Genomic DNA, 6,656 nt, shown 5'->3' with positions numbered 1-6,656 from the left:
GTAAGTAGCATAAAATAGCTGCAAGTAAGCAGAAAGGGCAGTTGCATGGATAGGAATTGTACAGAAGTTTAATAGCTGCTGAATGGCAATTAGGGAGAAGTTGAAGGAGAGAGAGCCCCTATGTTCTTTAGATAGAGTACCAGAGCCTGTAAACAATGAATTCTTCCTTAGTTAAGGAAAAAACATCCTCTTCTCTTATGAATCCCAAATTCATAAAGATGGACTGAGAATCTACTTATAATAAGGCATTTTTTTCTTTTTTTAAAAAACAGCAGAAGTGAAGTCATCATCTTACATTATCCAGGCTTATAGAAGACTTGACAGGTAGCACCTTCCTGTGTTCCCTCCTCTCAAAAGAACTATTAGACCTCATAGTTTGTGGAACAAGAAAAAGTCTTCTATATGACAAAAATCCCACTGTGTTGCCTATAGGAATCGTGATCAATATTTTTACATTTGGGCCCTTTGGAAAATAAACATTTACTTGATTGCATCTTCCTTCCATTTAAGATTGAGAAAGTTTTTATTTACTTTTTCATTACTGAAGTTTAAATCTCTCTTGACATGATGATGTCCCTGAATGAATGAGTGAAAGGAAATTTAAGTGCAGTTGCGGGTGTACGTAGAATCAGAATATTTTATGTAATAGAATATATACATATATGTATGTAATTCTTTTTTCGTTTTTTTCTCTCCTTCAGCAAAGTGAGACCTTTTCGAATAGCATCTAGGTTTCTTCCTCTAGACCTCTATGATGATGTGAGCCTTTTAAATTACTTTAGCAAATATAAGTTGTCTGTTTTATGTTTATGTATGACCAAGAAGGATGTTCAAATGATGAATCAGATCAGCATGTCCCTAATCAGCTGCTACTTAGAGCTCAAAGGAAAGTGATATCAGTGTATAGACTAAAAATATCATCAATATCATACTCCCAAGAGGTAAGTTACCTAGTTAAAAATGAAACATGCCTTTTTAATAAGAATGCATTATATGAAAGACAAAGTATATGATGCAGCATAGTCAGATTTTGAGTTGAATTTAAAGAGTTATCTGCAGCTGTTAAGATATGCGTTGCTTTCTGCATAGATAATGGTTTATGTAGTACCAAGACAAATTAGAAATACTTCTTAACAAATTAACTCACCCCACAATTCACAGAACATTTTCTTCTATAAGTTAAGGTGGCAAATACGTAAGGTAAAAGACCATATGCCCATTTTGGGTGTTTTCTCTTAGTGATATTAAAATTACTGTAATACATGAACTTGTATCACAAATGGTAAGGTATATCAGTAAGAGTTTAATGCTAAGAAAATAGCTTTGGCTAACTTGAAGAGAAAATGAGTCTGGTTGAAGGTTGCCCACATAATCATTCTGGAAGCTGGGGGATCAAGAAGAGAACGTGGATATGGACAAATGAAGCTTGGCTAGAGAGCAGGAAGCATAGCCAGTCATGACTCATGAGCACTGTGGTTGGTTGCCACTGGCACTGCCCCTAGTGGACGGCAAAGCTACGTATTGTTTTCTTTTTTCTGCCACTCCATTCAACATGGCACATTCAGGCTGCTGCCACTGGACTGCACATCAATCTCTGTGCAACAGTTGATGCTGAGGCTTCTGCCATTAGTAGATTCTCAGCTGCTTACCTCTTTTGAAGTCCTGGTTGGTCAAGACTGGATTCTGAGCCTACAGCTAGGCTACCAGGAGGGCAGGAAGAGAGTGTCTTCAGCCACTTTGGCTTCTGGGGTGGGAAGCAACACTTATACAGGCTGAGAATGCCCCATAATAGGCAGTCCCTGGTTGCTGGCTACATAAAAACAACCAATGTCCACCAAGAAAACCCAGCTTTGCCAATTTTCAATACAATGGCAAGAACATACAACCAACTGAAAGATGCATTATCAGTATCTCTACTTAAAAATATGCTTTTATTGTCTGAAAATAGTGGGCTTTTCCCTTAAGTGTCATGTGGTAAATTAGTGAACTTCAGCTTAACATGACCTCTTAATTTTCATAAACTTGTCCTCTTTTAAATATGATTGCACAAAAAATCAGTAGCTAGATTCTGTTTGCTTTTAAAATTTATCTTGAGAAAGTATGATGTAATTCAGAGTGATCTAAATTATATTTTTAAATTACAGCTTCCTTTGTGTATCAGATTGCATTAATTCTTTCACTCAGTAAATATTTATCGAGCACCTGGGCCCTGGGAATAGACCAGGACACACAACAACCAGCCCCGATTCTCATGGAACTAGTCATTTACTTTGCCTATAATCATGTCCATTTTAATCCTTTGTTCCTTTGACCCCTGAACTTCAGGCATGGGAGTGAAGAACAGCAGAGTCTTTTCCATCCATTGCTGGAGAGTTTACCTCTTGTCTGTGCAGCTGGGAAACTGGTACAGGATCTGATGTTAAAAGTGAGTGAAACATGGGCTTCCCTGGTGGCACAGTGGTTGAGAGTCCGCCTGCCGATGCAGGGGACACGGGTTCGTGCCCCGGTCCGGGAAGATCCCACATGCCACGGAGAGGCTGGGCCCATGAGCCATGGCCGCTGAGCCTGTGCGTCCGGAGCCTGTGCTCCGCAACGGGAGAGGCCACAACAGTGAGAGGTCCGCGTACCGCAAAAAAAAAAAAGTGAGTGAAACAAACAAACAAAAAAAATGAGTGAAACAAGTCTTCTTAAACTACCATAATCCTATGTGTTTTTCCTAGATTTGACTTTCCAATGGTGTTTATTACTGTTTTTAAGGATCTTATTCCTTGCATTGGTGGGTACAAGGCTTTGAAAAGGAGCAGCACACTTGAGGCCATACTATCTCCTTGTACAAGAACAGGTGTGACATAATTACCTGAATTGGGGGCATAAATTTAAGCCTGGTTCCTCTCTGATCTCTGTTCCCATTAATCCTCACCTATGTGTCTGAAGTGCTGCTACTTTAGTCTCCATTATGGAATTCCATAGATTGGAGTGGTTTTATTTCACAAGCCATTTTCTCCCATTTTTCTTAGTCTATAAGATCTGAGAATAGGGCAAAGAACAGTTCACATTTGCAAGAATATGGCCTGAAAAATTAGGTACTTTTTTCTTTAAAATGTTCTCCTCATGTTCATCTTCTTCATTCTATGTACAATTGTCCTCTTTCTAAAGAAATACATTTAAGACTTCTTCATCTTTAATGTTTGCACTGTTAATATGTTGTGCCTAGCTGAGGGGCTTTGCTTCTTTTCTTTTCTTTCCTTTATAACCTGTTTGCATCGTAGTGTGGCATATCGATCTGAGAACTCAGTACTTTGATTCGATTTCTGGAGAATTTTCATTCATTATCTCTTTCAAGACTTGCCTCATTTCCATTTTCTCAATTTTCACTTTGGGAATATTAGATATATGTTGGAATTCTCATTTTACAAATCACTATAAATTCTATAATCCTGTGAACAGACCAGAAATTTTTAGCTCTGAAAATTCAAGGTAGACTTAAAGAGCAGAGTTACTAAGTTGCTAATATTTATCACTTGCCTTTCGTGATGAAAATTGACTGTTCTGAAAGATAAAAAATGAAGCTTCCATTTCCTCTGATTTACTTTTTCAGCAGATATCAAGATAACAGATGTGAAGAAAGTGATGACTATATTGTCAGTGGTAGCAAAGTGTGGGCCACCCAAGAATGCTATGCTCACTGGATATGCATGTCTCCACTAGTATGGAACGTCCCATTCTCTGACCTTGATCTGGATGCCGGTGAAGTTCTCTGGTAAATGAGAAGCCACCACTTACATTAATGACAAAGTGGGTTGCACATCTTCTTGTAGCGCTTTGAGTTATATGCAAACATCTTGGCTAAGGACAGTAGTCAAGTCTAGTTAGTCAGAAACAGAAAAAAAAATTCTTAAAAAAGCCTAGGTTTTCTGGAATAGAATGCTCTATCCATCTGATCACCTTGGGTCAGAGATGTTGATAAACCTCTTCTGTTTTGAAATGTGATTGGTGATGGAAGAAGAGGAATATTAAATGGCTTTCCTCAACTCCTCTGCCACTTGTGCCTGATTAAGTGGTGTCCATTTTTGACCTCTTAGGCAGAGCATTCAATTTTAGCCCATCTTCCTTCAGCTTTAAAAAGTGAAAAACATAAGAATTTTAAATTAGCAATAATTTTTCGCCCCTAATTAGCCTAACGGCTACCATACTGTGCCTCGGATATTCAGAGAAACTCAGCTCATAACTGAACTTGGAATGTCATTTATCATGCCACACATTTTTTTTTTTTTTTTTTTTTTTTTTTTTTTTTTTTTGCGGTATGCGGGCCTCTCACTGTTGTGGCCTCCCCCGTTGCGGAGCACAGGCTCCGGACGCGCAGGCTCCGGACGCGCAGGCTCAGCGGCCATGGCTCACGGGCCCAGCCGCTCCGCGGCATATGGGATCCTCCCAGACCGGGGCACGAACCCATATCCCCTGCATCGGCAGGCGGACTCTCAACCACTTGCGCCACCAGGGAGGCCCATGCCACACATTTTTATTAAGGGCTTTCTATGGTCTCAGCACTGGAATTTTAGTGAGAGATAATAAAAAAGACACATTCTCTAGTAGGAAACATCAACGTATTCACCAGACACTTCTGGAGATCTACTACTGTCTAATATTGGCAGACACCCTGTCCTCGGCATTCAGTTTTTCACCAAGCCTTCGGAAGAGGTCATTTCGTGGGAATTTTGAGGATGAAACGGTATGTAATCAGTAAAAAGAATGTATACTCATTGCTCTCTTTTAAAAAGCTCTCTGTGTGGATAGAACTATTTTAGTACTAACTTTAAATTGTTCAGTCACGAGAAGTAAATGTAAAGTCAAGAGAGTTTAAGGGAGCAGAATAGCATACCCCATTCAGAAATTTGCTTGTCTTTCAAGCAATAACATAGAAGAGAATCCATTAATATTGAAGGAATTTTAATCTAATAGTATGGAATTGGTGTGTGTGTGTGTGTGTGTGCACATGCACGCAAACAAATTCAACTTACCTTTAAAAATGTTTAAATAATGTTCAAATAATTTAAACATAAATATACATTAATGTGAAATTAAAATATTTTTAAAGACTTTTTGAAGACACTAAGCATTAAATCTGTATGTAAGCAGACTAAAGCATTTCAGTCCAATAAATTTTCTGAAATACAGGTTATCTCACACAACTCCAGTTTTCTTGAAAGTAAGAGAGCTTAGCTTATATGCTTTAAAGCCAATGGATTATTCAATAATGCAGAAAGCTTCATAAATTATCAACTTACAGGATGATTTATTCATTAATGAGATAAAGTTGAGGAGGAATAATTATAAATACTTATAAAATATAAATTAATGACAAAGTTTTTCATTATACATTAATATCTGTTTTATCTGGACTTTTACTTCAGCTGTGCTATGATTTTTCTGCTCATTTCCAAATTCATTGTAGGCATGAAAGAATTCATAAATACTGATATAAGCAGATTCAGCTGTCTGCTTTCATGTGACTCACACCACGATTATGGATCTTTGAAAAAGCACAGTAGGAACAATTTTTATACAGTTAGGTATTAAAATTGATCCTTGTTGAAGTTGCGAAGTTGACCTGATCAGTAAAAAGAAACCATTAAACATTAGTTTTTCTTTTTAAGCGTTGTAAACACTTTGTAGAATACTAACATTTACAATGGATAATGTGGTTATATTTTGCATTATCCTTTACTATTAAAGTTATAGATGATAAATTAAGCTTTTGTGAATTTTCAAGTCTCACACCTAATAATATATGGATGATTTTTCTGGTCAAAAACATTTTATGTGTGTTTCAATCTTTCTGTTCATTCTGAAGATTAGGAAAGATTATGTTAAGACCTGGACTTGGCCCTTTGCAGAGCTCTTCAGTTCATATAGTAGTCCTTTAAAGGCTCATGAAAAACTCTTCTCAAAGGGTGAGCAGGCAAGACCTGAACACCTCAGCTAAGATAACATTTGTCTATAAAGAGAAAAGCTTTATAAAATATCCAGAACAATTCCTGCACTCTGTTTGAACATTTAACTGGAGGGAAAAGCATAGAGAACAACAATAATCAGCTACCTTTTAAAATATGTAATTTGTATACAGTATTTGAACTACCAGAAAATGGGAGATCAATAAATGTAGCATGAGTTTACCCGTAAATATTGAGAAAAGAAGTTGACATATGACATTGAAAAAAATATTATTCTGGTTAATTTATCAATTTAAGTTTATGTTGCCTGAGTTTTTTCCTATTAAAATTTAAGTGTGAGATTCTCATTTAGGAAACAAATAACTTCTACATTTTTAAAAAGAATATTTATCATCAATGTAACCAGTGGTGTACTAGAGCCAGCTTGTACCACATTATTAGATCCAGTTGTCCGTCTGTTTTCATAACTCTGTGTTCAGTGCTGTTACATTTGGTAGCTTGAAATCAAGTGTGATGGAAATATTTATACCACAGAAATTAAAAATTACTATGAATCAATCCCCCCACCCCCAAGAGAGCTGGTTTACCACTATATATCATTAAATATAAATATATAATGAAAAAAATGTGAAATTTGCTTGGAGTCAAAATCTAACATTCCAGTAGGGGAATATTTTTGTTTTCAGTGAAGGTTATAAAAGATTA

This window comes from Mesoplodon densirostris, chromosome 9 (assembly GCF_025265405.1).
Source record: "Mesoplodon densirostris isolate mMesDen1 chromosome 9, mMesDen1 primary haplotype, whole genome shotgun sequence".
NCBI classification, from domain to species: Eukaryota; Metazoa; Chordata; class Mammalia; order Artiodactyla; family Ziphiidae; genus Mesoplodon; species Mesoplodon densirostris.
The sequence above is the reverse complement of the archived record's forward strand: the minus strand, read 5'-3'. Positions refer to the sequence as shown.